Source organism: Tamandua tetradactyla, chromosome 4, assembly GCF_023851605.1.
Source record: "Tamandua tetradactyla isolate mTamTet1 chromosome 4, mTamTet1.pri, whole genome shotgun sequence".
Lineage (NCBI taxonomy): Eukaryota > Metazoa > Chordata > Mammalia > Pilosa > Myrmecophagidae > Tamandua > Tamandua tetradactyla.
In genome coordinates this window covers 16,539,595-16,553,193 of record NC_135330.1, presented here as the reverse complement: position 1 = coordinate 16,553,193, position 13,599 = coordinate 16,539,595, and the positions used below count along the sequence as shown (strand labels likewise).

The 13,599-nt window shown below is 37.4% G+C and overlaps 2 long non-coding RNA genes across 3 annotated transcripts in view; one reads left to right on the top strand and one right to left on the bottom strand.

The window, feature by feature from the left end:
• Positions 1 to 13,599, top strand: part of LOC143678814 (uncharacterized) — a 461,187-nt gene that overhangs the window by 221,448 nt on the left and 226,140 nt on the right. The window lies entirely within an intron of this gene.
• LOC143678811 (uncharacterized) overlaps positions 5,433 to 13,599 on the bottom strand; it is a 53,579-nt gene continuing 45,412 nt past the window's right edge. Inside the window, exons 1-4 of one of the 2 annotated variants that reach the window (XR_013173438.1) lie at positions 13,138 to 13,394; positions 9,108 to 9,284; positions 8,324 to 8,486; positions 5,433 to 5,948 (exon numbers count right to left, since the gene is read on the bottom strand). This is a non-coding gene — a long non-coding RNA (uncharacterized LOC143678811). Of the gene's footprint in view, positions 5,949 to 8,323; positions 8,487 to 9,107; positions 9,285 to 13,137; positions 13,395 to 13,599 lie in introns of those variants that run through there. The other variant, XR_013173439.1, reaches the window with a different exon arrangement.

Here is a 13,599-nt window from a genome sequence, read left to right as displayed (position 1 = left end):
TAATCCTGATCCAATCTTGTGGAGGCAGCTGTCAGTAATGCAGATCAGAATCTTTTATCAGATTATCTCCATAGAGATGTGATACACCCAATTGTGGGTGTTAGGTTTTGATTAGATGGGGATGTGATTCCACCCATTCAGGCTATTAGGTCTCAATTAGTTTACTGGAATCTTTTTAAAAAGGAAACATTTTGGAGAGAGCCAGAAATGACAAACAACAGAAGCCTCAGAGCCAACAGGAAGTTCCCAGCAGAGCTGACATAGAAGCGGACATGTGGAGAACAGAGTCAGGGATGTTTGCAGATGCATGGAGCCTAGCAGATGTTGCCATGAGATGTTAAGCAAGCCAGAACCTGAAGAGAGCCAAGGGAAGCCAATAGATGAAAGCCAGCCTTGCAGAAGTAAAGTAAGGAACATCTCCAGGAACAGAGGCTGAAAGCAAGGAGCCCAAGAGCAAGAGGCCAGCAGATGCCAGCCATATGACTAGTGTTCCTGGCCCATCAACCTTTTTTGAGTGAAGGTAACCTCTCGTTGGTGCCTTAATTTGGGCACTTTACTTCCTTAGAACTGTAAACTTTAACTTATTAAATTCTCCTTTATAAAAGCCATTCTCTTTCTGGTATATCACATTCTATTAGCTTGCTAAATTAATATAGCCCCCTTTCCTGTTCTGCTTTAAATTGAACAAATTTAAGTTTTAATAATTACAAGTGACCAGAAAGTTATGGAATCTCTGTCCAAGACATCAGTTAGAAAAATGAGAGGAGAATTCAAGATAGCATATGTCTTAGTTGGCCAGTGCTGCTATGACAAATACTAACACTGACTTAACAACAGGAATTAATGTTCTCACAGTTTTGGGGGCTAGAAGTTCAAAGTCAAGGTCTCAACTGGCCATGCTTTCTCCCAAAGTCTGTAGTGCTCTGATGCTGGCTTTCTGCAATCCTCAAGGTTCCTTGGAGTGCATCTCTGCCTCTATTATATCATGATCTGCCTCATTTTCTGGATTATTCTGACTTCTGGCTTTTACTTTTCCTTTGCCTTATAAGGACTTTGGTCATATGGATTAAGTCCAACCTTAATTCAATTTGACCTCATTTAAATAAGGTCTTCAAAGATCCTAGTCACAAATGAATCCCACACCTTACATAGTAATATATTCAGAGGTCCTGTTCACAAATGGGTTCGTGCCTACAGGATGGGGGTTAGGACTTGAACATTACTTTTGTGGGAGGCATGATTCAATCCCCAACAGCATAGTTGGAGACATAGAGGAAGTGAAATAGTTTAAGGTTTATAACACTCTGCATTGTAAATATCCTGAAGCAGTAATAATCCTATTTTCAAAAGGTGCCTGAAGAGCTTTTCATGGCCAAATACTAGGCACCATTGAAGACTATTTGTTAGACTTCAAGACCTAAAAAAAAATAGTTTTCCTTACTGGCTATTCTCAGTGTTTGATTCTCCAATCATTAGTCATTGCATTGGCTCTTATGTATCCAGGAATCCCTTTGTGCTGGTTTAAAACTGTTACGTACCCCAGAAAAGCCATGTTCTTTTAATCCTAATCCAGTCTTGTGGTGCAGATTCATTGTAGGTAGGATCCTTCGATTAGATTGTCTACAAGGAGTTGTGGCCCTGCCCATTCAAGGTGGGTCTTAGTTTACTGGAGTCCTTAAAGGAGCTCATGCAGGAAGAAAAAGCTCAGAGCTGATACAAAGAGCAAATGTTTAGACACAGACATTTGGAGATTCAAAAGAAAACTATTCTCAGAGACACCAGAAGGCCCACAGGATCTGATACAGCCATTTGGAACCAGAAGCCAAGAGAGGACAGCAGACGTCACACATGCCTTCCCATGTGGCAGAAAAACCCCAGACATGATTGACTTTCTTAAATGAAGGCACCCTCTTGTTGGTGCCATAATTTGGCCATGTTCATGGCCTTAGAATTGTAACTTGTAACTTAAAAAATCTCCTTTATAAAAGCCAATCCATTTCTGGTATATTGCATTCTGGCAGCATTAGCAAACCAAAACACCCCTATCTCAATAAATTTAACTAAAAGGTTTATTTAACAAATAGTGTATTTAAGCATCTATAACGAGGTAGATAATGTATTAGGGGTTGGCAGTATAAAGATGAAAAAGACATTGTCCCTGTCCTTGGAGAAGTCATTTTGTGTGTGTGTGTGTGTGTGTGTGTGTGTGTGTGTGTGTGTGTGTGTGTGCCTGTGTGTATAAATAGCTAGTTATATTTCAACCAACGAAGTACTATAATAGAGCATCAATAAAAGTGTGATTTAGCTCCCAAGAGAAAGCATTTAACCTCCCAGGAGATCAGTAGAGTCTTCACTGAAAGTATGATATTTGAATTTGTTCTTGTTGGAGGTAGACATTAAGCCTGTTAAATCCATGTCAGTCTTTAACCCCTTTGCTCAAATTAGTTCACAGGTTGCTTTTCTACCTGGCAGGTAGATGAAATCATGGCTGAAGAAGTGCTAGAGAGAGAATGTCCTACAAAGAGGAAAATATGGCAGGCAGTGGTCAATGAGTATCTTAAAGGAAAGTACATGGGCTGTTAAGAGCCTTGAAGAAGTGCTGCTACAAGAGTAGTAGAGGGAGAACAAAATTGTGACCTAGGTAATTTTACCAAGGTCTGCCCTGGTTCTATTGATATATCTCAGGGGTCTTTTTATAATTGAATTTTATTTATCAGGCAGGATTGATCCACGCCCAAACAGCTCAGTCCTGGTCTCTCAAGACTTTAAAACTTGGAACAACATGTACAAATGTGTAGACAGATACATAGATGAAAAAAAAAAAAACTAGCGTAGCCAGACCCCGGCTGTCACCTGAGTTAGCTGAACCCCATTCCAGGTTCGGGGCTCTCATCACAGAAAGAATTCAGGGATGAGAAAGAGCCAGTAGAAGTAGTAAAGTTTGTTAGAGACAGTACACGTTAAAGAAATTAACACAGATGCCCAGAGTGGAGTGGGTTTGCTTGTTTTATAGGGAGGTTTTGCTGATAACAGGGTTTCATAGTGACCTTTGATCACACCCGGACCTCATATGGTTTGTATTAACCAGGTGCTTTCACGGTTTGCATTGTTTCAGGAGGAGATAACTATCAATGCTTGTGGAACTCTGTCATCTATTCAAAATTTGTTTGAGTGCAGATGTTTAACAATCTTTATAACCCCAACCTAGCTTTCTGTTGTTTACTAAGAGTCTATTTTGGGCTATGATTTTACAAGCTGTATGGTTTGGGGTAGTTTTAGGGCTTTAGGGAAAATTTTTGCTTTTAGGGAGTTTGCAGTTTGCAGTTTGCATTAATTCTTTTGGCGCTAGATAGAAAACTAGGGACTTGCCATTGTGCGTTAACATTTTTAGAGCTGGATAGGAAACCAGAGACCTGCAGTTGTCCTGTTCTATCCTGCTTCAGTAGGTCCAGTATAATTGCAATTGCTAGCATCAAAATGAGTCAATGAGCACATTCCAAAGTGCAGTTCCAGTTCTATTCATCTTGTAGTCTTCTGAAGCTTTGAAGATCTGTTTTATATTCTTAACAGTTCCTGTTTTGATAAGGTGTGTGGTAGAAAATTGACTAATCATGCAATTTGGAGCACGTCTCTGAAAGATTCCCATTTTAAAAAATAACCCTAGAATTAGAAGGTTGGACCAAGTGACCATTAAGATCACTTCCAAAGCTATCTATAATTTATGACTATTTGAGATTAAGTCAATCTGTACTAATGATTTCATTATCACATCTTTAGAATAGTTAGATGAAATTCATTAATCTAAAAACTATTGGTTCAGTATATGTTAGTAGAGTTGTGTGTAATAAGTAGCTTTGCCTCCAAAAAGAGATCTGACCTTTATCCTGGCTCCTGGGAGTAATCTGTACATCCTTGGAATTTCCAGAGTACTAAGAGTATCTTTGTTATTCATGATGGGTCCCCAGACTCCACACCTGATAGCTTATTCTATAGAGATGATTCAGGGTGGGGCCAGCCACCCTAGGAGTCTCAGAGTACGGGCTGACGAGGCCAGAAAGACGAACTATGTGATTAAAGGTTTGGGGCTTTGAGCCACATCATATCAGCCCCATATCTGGGAGAAAACTGCCAAATAGGGAGTTTGACATATACTTTTTGAAAAGTGTAGAGGAACAGAGAATAGCTAGTCATCTGGTTTGACTGAGTGACTAAAGGGAAATAATGGGAGAAAATATTGGAAAGGTAAGGCAGGTCCTATTATGAGAACCTAGCTAGAGGTATGAGGGATGGAGGCTAGACATCTGACCAGGTTAATGAGCTTGGACTTGGTGTTGAAAGCGGCTGAAGGTTTTTGATCCAGGATGACACTGCACACCAATAAAGACAAGGGAGAATGTGAAGGATCATCCTAAATCAATCACCTTAAAGAGAAATGCAGGACAGTAGTGTTGTCTTGATTCACAAAATGTTACTGCCACAGATGAAGATGCTATCAGTATATAGAATACTTCTTTTCAAAATATTCACTTTTTTTCTTTTTATAAAAAAAATTAATCTGGAATGAAAAGGAAAAACCAAGCAGCTAATATTTGGAATATTTGGGCCATATGTTGCTTTTAGTTGATTCCCTCAATACCAAAGTAATGTTAGATTTCCTTCCTAACTGAAATGTCACATGGCTGGATCAGGTACCCTAGGAAACGCTCAGGTTTCTTTCGGGTTATTTATTTATTTATTTATTTATTTTACATGGGCAGGCACCAGGAAACGAACCCGGGTCCTCTGGCATGGCAGGCAAGCATCCTTGCCTGCTGAGCCACCGTGGCCCACCCTCTTTTGGGTTATTTTTATTTATTTATTTATTTTTACGTGGGCAGGCACCGGGAATCGAACCCGGGTCCTCGGGCATGGCAGGCAAGCACTCTTACCTGCTGAGCCACCGTGGCCCGCCCTTTTGTGTTATTTTTAAGTGAAAGTGTATTTCTCCTTAATTTTTTATGACCTGACCAAGCAATGTGAATGTGTAGCTTAGCTGGTGAGCCAAAGAGTTTCACAAATGCCTGGTGCTTAATAGACTAACAGAGAAGTTATGCTCATGGGCTGTGAATGCCAGAGTGAAAGGGAGATTTGAGCAGTAATAGGATGGTTTATTCTGTGTAAATAGTCATTCTGGATACTTTGACTTGTTTCCGGCTTTGTCTCCTAGAATCCTATCTCTTGTCTGTTTATATAAAATGGGCCACAAATTTTGATGATAAATTTGTTCTCTGAAAATAGCACCAAGAGAAACAGTTATCCAAAGTGTCCTGTGCCCTCTTAAAGTCTGAAATAGCCACCATTGCTGAAATTGCATGTTTACAGATAATACCTCCCTATTTTGGCAGTTTTCTTTCAAAAATGAATGATCACGCACACAAAAAATGAATGATCACTATAGCTCCTTTTATTCACATATTTTCTTTTCAAATCCGTTCCTGTTCCCAGGAATAGATCTAAAATAGATTTGCAACTGAAGAAAATCTACCTCTTCCTAGTCTTTCTCCACCAGACTTGCAGTTTACTTTTAAGTTTATTCCTATGCACAGCACATTGTAAGCTATATCTTAGGTTTATTTTCATACTTTGTATTCAGGGTCAATAAACTTGGTAATTGCACAGCTGTGACACAGTAGGATCCCTCCAGGCTGTAAGCAAATGTACGTGATTTTATCACTCACAGAAGACAAGTCCTTGAGTGATTTGTTTGTGTAACATTTCTGGCAGTGCTTCTTTTTTTGTTAAGTACTGTTCTGAATTCATGCTTGTGAAACTTTCAGATTTATTTCCAGTAAAACAAAGGTGACTTTCCCCTTCTCCAAGCTGAATCTCCCATGAGATTCATGAATCCCGTTGAGTCCAATCACGTCTGTCGTTTGTTAACTGTTACAGCACCTTCCATCTTAAAAGAGCTAACACAAAAGTAAGACAGCAATATAGAAGAAGAATAGAATGGTCAGGCACATCATCTAATATTTTTATCAAATTATTTTGTTTAGGACTTTGATAACTTGGCTGGTACTTGAGCATTTAGAGACATTATGAATCTAAGGTAAGATGGAGAAACTGAAGGGAGCTAAATCAGACTCTAGAATTAGGGCCAGTCATATTCAGGATAGAAATATGTCTGGCTCAATGATTGGGGGCACTGAGAAAATTATCTTGTTTAGAACTGAGCTCTGATATCGTTTGGTGGCTTCTACACATAGGATGACACTGATCCTCATCAGTCTGGGGCAAGAATTACAAGACTGTTGCTCTCCATCCCATCTGTTCTCCAAGGTTTAGAACGCCACAGGACTCACTAACATCAGTGACTTTGAGAATGAGATCTCACAGTGAGCCTCTCCTTTCTGCCTGTCATTGTCTTAGATAGGGGAGAATTTAATGCTTATTGATGGGAGACATCAAAGTTAAATATTAGTAAAAACAGTGGATGAAGCCAGCTTTGGAAGCTATAAAGTGGAAGGTGAGATATTCTGGAGTAATGCATGCTCTTTTTTTAAAAGAAAACACATTTATTTAGCTCAAAACCTAAATTTTCTATAGCACATGATCTAACTCGACCTGTCTAGATAGCTCATTTAAACACCCAAACATATGGAGCGCAGAACGGGAATGAGGCTTGTAATTCTGTATAGCTTAATGCAATACCTGGATACAGCCCAGAGTATGTTGAACAGATAATTTAAAAATATTGACAAAGTCCCTTGAGGAATGAGAGTAAAAATATGGATCTAGTAAGCTCTACCTCTGGGGAAACCCCTGATACTGTCTCAAATATTAGGGACTCCCAACTCAATAGGCCAAGCCCTTAATCTTGAGGTCTGCTCTTATTAAGTTTATTTACCTAGGGGAGAAACTAAGTCTATCTAAGAGTTACTTCCAGAGGACCTCATTTGTGCTCAGATCAGGCCTCTCTCTCTAAGCTTAACTCTGAAAGTAAAATCATTATCCTTCCTCCTACATGGGACATGGCATCTGGGGGTGAAAGTCTCCCTGACAACGCAAGATATGAATCCTGGGGCTGAGCTAGGCCCTGGCACTGTGGGATCGACAATGTCTTCCTGACTAAAAGGGGAAAAAATGTAACAAAATAAGTTATCAGTGGCTGAGAGAGTTCAAATAAAGTCAAGAGGCTATTCTGGAGGCTACTCTTATGCAAGCTTCAGTTAGATTTTGTTACTTACCATGGTTTGCCAAACCCCAACCAAAACCATTGCTGTCAACCCTAAAGAATGCCTAGGGCTCTATCTGAGATTCTACAAAAGTTTCATGCACTGTAATTACTTCTAGGAAACCTGCAACCTCCAGATGGATTCCTAGACCAGATAAGTCCTGAAACGCTGTGAGAGCATCAACTAGTTACATCCCCTGTCCCATATTATCGACAGCCCTTTCTGACATGAAAAAATTAGAATTGGCATAGCTCAAAGGTCCCTAAAGATGAGGAGGATCCAAGGAGAAGGAGGAGTTATAAAAGAAAAGATAGGTTTTAACAAATGAGTATGACTGCTGAATCACTATATTGATTTTTTTTTGGTCTCCAGTGTCTTAGAGTGGCTAGAAGGAAAAACCTAAAATTGTGGAACTGTAACCCATACCAAACTCTGAAATCTGTTCTATAACTACTTCTTATAATGTAACTTGAAATTCATTGCTTTTTTGTATATATGTTATATTTCATAATAAAAAAAGTTATAAAAGAAATCAACAAAAATGTAAAAGTAAAAAATAAATAGAAAGAAAACACGAGTCATTTTAGAAGGGTTAATTTCTAACACTCTTCAAAATATTCCTAAAACAATGACAGAACAAAAATTTTAATTTGCAACACTGAAGGCACAACTGATGAAAGAAAACTGTCTTTTCTTGTCTTTCAGTTGGCAAAATATATAGCACACACTAGATCAAAATGATAGTGTAATGATGTTTACTCAGAAGCCATATTTCTGGCCATTAGAAAACAGAATCCAAACTATTATTTCTGGAAATTTTCATTCCAGTGACCATAGATAGTTTCTCTCATTGAGAAAACATCCCAGTGCTCATTTTAGAGTCTCCATCAATGCAGAAGTATTGTACCTTACACATATATTGTCCTTCCAGCTTTTCAAAGCATCTTCACACATGCTCTCTTAATGTTTATCATAGTAATAGCCCTGTCCTGGTGTAATTTTTCTCGTTTTGAAATGAGGCAGCTGAGACACCGAATAAGAGACCTCCATGATACACAAAGGTTGTAGGGGGCAGATGTAGGGTAAAATAAAAAATTCCTGCCACAGACCTCCTCCATTTGCCTTCACTGGCCTCTGAGTTCTTCGGGGTCACTCTTCTTGTGGTATTGCAGAAACCCTAAAGTTTGGGAAGAACATGCAAGAAGGGAGGCAAGTTGGTTTGCCATTCCACAGCTGGCTTCTCCATAGCCTTTTCCTCCCGATATTTAAAATCTAAAGAAATAAAGGGAAGAAGATTGGCATCTTAGAGAGCTGTTATTCAAAGAGCATTCACTCCTCTGTAGAAGAAGACAATTTGTTCATCCAAAGTTGTACAACTGCACTCTCCACTTAGATAATACACATGTACATATCTTATCACTCCAAATGAAGTGATATATGTATATGTGTGTGTATTTATATCGTATTATATATGTATAATATATATATGTATTTATATCATATTATATCATGTTTCTTTATCCTGTTTTCCTTCATCCCTAACATCATGCCTGGTATCTAGTTGGTGCTCAGTACATGTTTGTTAAATGAATGGGATAAATGAAGTGAGAGAAATAAAAAGCCCTAACTATAATCTATCTGGGGGTTTTAGATAGAATACATGCAATAGTAAACAGTGGTGGTAGTATTTTTCTTTCAAAAAAAAGCAAGGAAAGCCAATCTTGGAGATATTCCTAATGACTTGGCAAGCAACAGTTCTCAACTCAAAAAAGATAGATAAGATAAAATAAAACAAATAAAATTTAAAAATAAATGAAGTAAAATATAAAATACAAAATAAAATACAGTAAAAATAAAATAATAAAATAAGTAAAACAAGATTAAAAATATTACCTCTGTTGTATGAATGTCTTCAGAATAACTTACTCATCATAAATTTGGTTATAAGTAAGTTGTGTTTTTATGAAACTGTTGGAAAAGTATTTCATATTGCTCCTTATTCTCAATGACACTTGAAGCAGGATGAAATTTTCTTTCTGCCTTCTTGATTTCTTTCTGTAATCCCTATTTCTGTAAAAAATTAAAAAGAAAGAGAGAGAGCAGCATAATTAGTATAATGAAGAGTCATTCAGAATGAGTAAGAGAAAGGTATTTTTGTCTTGGAAATGCCATTCTCTGAAGACTTCAAGGGCCCACAGCCTCCTCTGAAGATTCACAATATGAATATGATACCATCCATCAAGAACAATGCCAAGATATTTGCTTAAAACCTTGCTTCCTGAAGATGCTCCTCCCAAGAGGCATCAACTGACCTGAGGTTGGGTGTAGGGATGCACAGAAGGGTAAAAGGTAGAAGCGACAGAAGAAAGAGGTGAGGGGGAAGGAAGAAAGAGCAACTTGCACATATACTCATCTGGGGAGCTATATAGTATAGAGGTCAAAGTCAGATTCTCTGGAATTATTGCTACCTTGAATCTGCCACCTTGTTATATGAAGAAATAAATTATCCTGACCTCAAAGATTTATTTTAAGAATTAAATCAGTTAGTCCATTTGAATTGTTTAGAACAGTGCCTGCCTTGTAATAATAATTTTATAAATATTAGCCAATATTATCTGAGGCAGGCTGTGTTGAATTGGTGGGTTTTTGATGAAGAAAGTGTCTGGGTGACATATATACATTGAATCAGCTAACTTAATTTTTCAGATATTATGATCTTAACTGATATTCCATATAATTTGGTTTCCAAAGTCCCCATAGGATAAAGGAATGCCTTAGGTTTTCCCACTAATAGACCATCACCATCATTGCTGATTCTATGTTTTTCTTTAAGGAAATAGCTCAAGCCCTCCCCTTTTTCGAAACATATCTAATATTTTGTTTATTTCTTGAACTAGTTTCATTAATAGAAGAGGTTATTTTCCTATTTTTAAAGTTTTATTTTTTACATAAAATCTTTGCTTCCTTTTTTATTTAAGATGCTGTTAAAGCAAACATTCACATATACTATTACACTTTTTTTAACGCAGGGCATAATGCTTTATATTCAGGATAACATCAATTGTGTGTAGTAGTTGCCTCCTGGGATAAGATCATGGGTAACTTTTGTGTACTTCTTTGTTTGCTGGCATATCTTCCAAATTACTTTAATACTCTTAGATTACCTTGATAAATAATTAAAACAGTATTTAACATATCTGTGTTTCCTTCAAAACGTTATTTAAAACAAGGGGAATTTATCTAGAAGTAAACTGCAATTGGAGAAACTAAAGTGTCTGACTTCACTGGGAACATGTTCTCCAGATCATCGATAACAGTGTTTTACTGCCAGCCAAGGATTGAAGAGTGAAAAGAGATGAGACCAATATGGTTGAGATGTTGCCTTATCAGAATTATCTGGCTGATGAAACTTAAACACATGGTTTATTCTTTTTAATGTTATTTAGTGCCTATCACAAAGAATCTATATCTTGGCCCCACAAATAAGTTGGTTATTCTACATTGGGTCTACCGATGACCCCATATCTCTCAAAATCATGATTTAGGGTGAAATAGAAATGAGTCCAACCCTAAATGTTGCATAACATCAAAATCATTTCTATTTGGGTCTGAAAATTGTGTTAGCACATTTATGCCTTCTAACCTTGCAATTCAGAGCACAGTAAATAAAATAATGAGGCTACACTAAATATTTGACATGAGGTAACATAGAGTTTTACAATTCCACAGAGGACCCAGGTTTTTAAAATGTGTTGGCTTCTCTTTCTCAGAATGGATGCTCTGAAACTATCTGCAGCACTGGGGAATCTATGTGGTATTGGTCACTTGGACAAGCCTATAAAATCTATGGGTCAGGAGAGCAACCTAGAGTTTGCCTTAACCCTTTGGTTATTTTAAATTATTAAGCACCTGTGGTTGGCATTGACAAGCAGAATTTTCGCCTCTTTCTTCCTATCATAAGCCTAAAGAATACTATTTATGTGCTATTTCTTATTACATAGCTATTTTTAGGACTACTTAATGATAAGTAGAAGGCTTTAGATTGGGTTGATTTCAAAGAATATCAGATATACCCTTTATTTGGTGAAGTTTTAAAAGAATTGAGAGAAGCACCTTTTTTTTGTATTTGAAATCCTATCTTTTCCTCTTATAATGATGGAAACCCTAAGGTCTGAGATCCTTGAGAGCTTCATTTGTTTTTCTCTATATGAGCTTCAGGTATTTTCTGTTCAAGACACTTTAATATGAATTTATTGCTGAGAGAGGAGAATATAAGATTAACATGGGGTTTATTATAAGAATGCCTATACCTCTTCTAACAACAGATAAAGGCATAATTAGATTATTATAAAGAAACATTTGTATAAATACTTGGGATGGGTTAGTAAGCAATGGAGAAATTTTATAAAATGATCCTGGCAAGAATTATACAGAAAGGAATGAGGGTCAGATGTTGTTGTGAAATTTAATATAAAATGGACTATAACTGCAGTGAGCCAGAAAATAATGGAATTATATCAGTATTTTAGATCAGGAAAGGACTTAAAAGATCAATTAGCCCAACCCTAGCACTTTAAACTATGGAAAAATAAGGCTTAGAAAGATTAACTGACTTTTCCAAGTTCAGAAGATTAGTTTGGATTACAGTCAATATCTCAGTGCAATAGAATTATATTAAGCACTTACTATGTGTCAAGCCTTTAGATGGTCAGGGAACAAAGATATCACATGAATAACATAAAACAGAGTAACTGCCTTCAACCTTCCTATCTTATTGGAGAACTATGCATTCTCCTAATTAAAAAATTTAGTATGCTATCATAAGTTTTATAATAGAGACATGTATAAAGTGCCCAACTTGGATTTTCTGAAAAGACTTTCTGGAGAAGATGACATGAATTGGCAAAGCCAAGAAAATTAGGTAGAGCATTGCAGAAAGAAAGATAACTATAAGACCAAAGGTATGGGGGTACTGTATATATAGGAACTAACAGGAAGAAAAGTGTGGAGACAGGAGGTGGCAAGAGGTTTGCTAGAGAGATACAAGGTCTTATAAGGTGACACTCACAGATGCTTGGATATTATCCTTTTGAACAGTAATATGGGGCATTCACAGGGTTTTAAGGCTGGAAATATGTATGCTTATGATCTTCTGGTTGCAGAATATAGAAAATGTGACCAGTTAGGAAAAGTGATTAGAAGGACCCAGCCAAGAGATGATGAGGCCATGACACAAACAGTAATCTTTGGTGGGAATGTCAAGAAGGGGCAGATTGAAGAGATAGGAGGAGGTAGAATTTCAGAGGTAAAGGATTTATGATTGCTTTCATGTCTCTGATTTGAATGGTGCCTAAGACCTGGAACATGAAAAAATGTTTGTGTTAGGAATGAAAAATGAATTCAATTTTGAACACATGAGTTTGAGGTGCCTGGGAGATATTTAAGTTGGCAAGTCCAATATGATATGTAAGTCTAAAGTTCAGGATAGAGTTAGGAGTAGGTGTAGATACGTGGGAGTTATTAACCAATAGGTTTTAGTTAAAATGTCCAGAATAGATGAAGTTACTGAGGGGATTATATAGATAGCAAAGGCTATTGGGCTCTGACTAAGAGCTTGTAAATCATGCACACACACATACAAACACACATACACACTGCTATCCCACTGATCAAAGGGGAAAAAAAGGAGAATCAATGGAGATCATTGTTATAGATGTGAAAGGAGAGAGTGGAATTTCAAGAAAATGAGTGGCTAACAATGTCAAATGCAATGCAGTCTAGGAAGGTGTTTTGGTTTGCTTAAGCTGCCAAAATGCAAAATATCAGAAATGGACTGGCTTCTAACAATGGAGATTTATTAGCTTACAAATTACAATTCTAAGACCATGAAAATGTCCAAATTAAGGCATTGACAGAAGGATACCTTCTCATGTTTCCAGAGCAGAGGAACAGCATCTGGGAGACTTCTGTCACATGGGAAGGCACACGGCCAGCATCAGTTGGTCCTTCTCTCCCAAGTTTCCTTGTTTTCAGCTTCAGGCTTCAGAGGTTCTTTCAGCTTCTGTGGGTGTATGCATGTCTCTCAGATTTTCTGGAGGGTTTTTTTTTTTTTGGTGTCCTGCAGGTCCTTTCTTTTATCCTCTCAGAGAATATCAGTAAAAGGATTAGGGCCCACCTTGAATGGGCTGGGTCACATCTCAATAGAAATAACCTAAAAGTCCTACCAACAATAGATCTGAACCCACAGGAATGGATTCAAAGAACATGACCTTTTCTGTGGTAATAACAGTTCTAAACTACTGCAGAAGGGAAAACATCATTGGTTTTGTCCATGTAGACATGTTTAATAATATCTTCCAGAACCATAGTTTTGAAAATCAGGTTG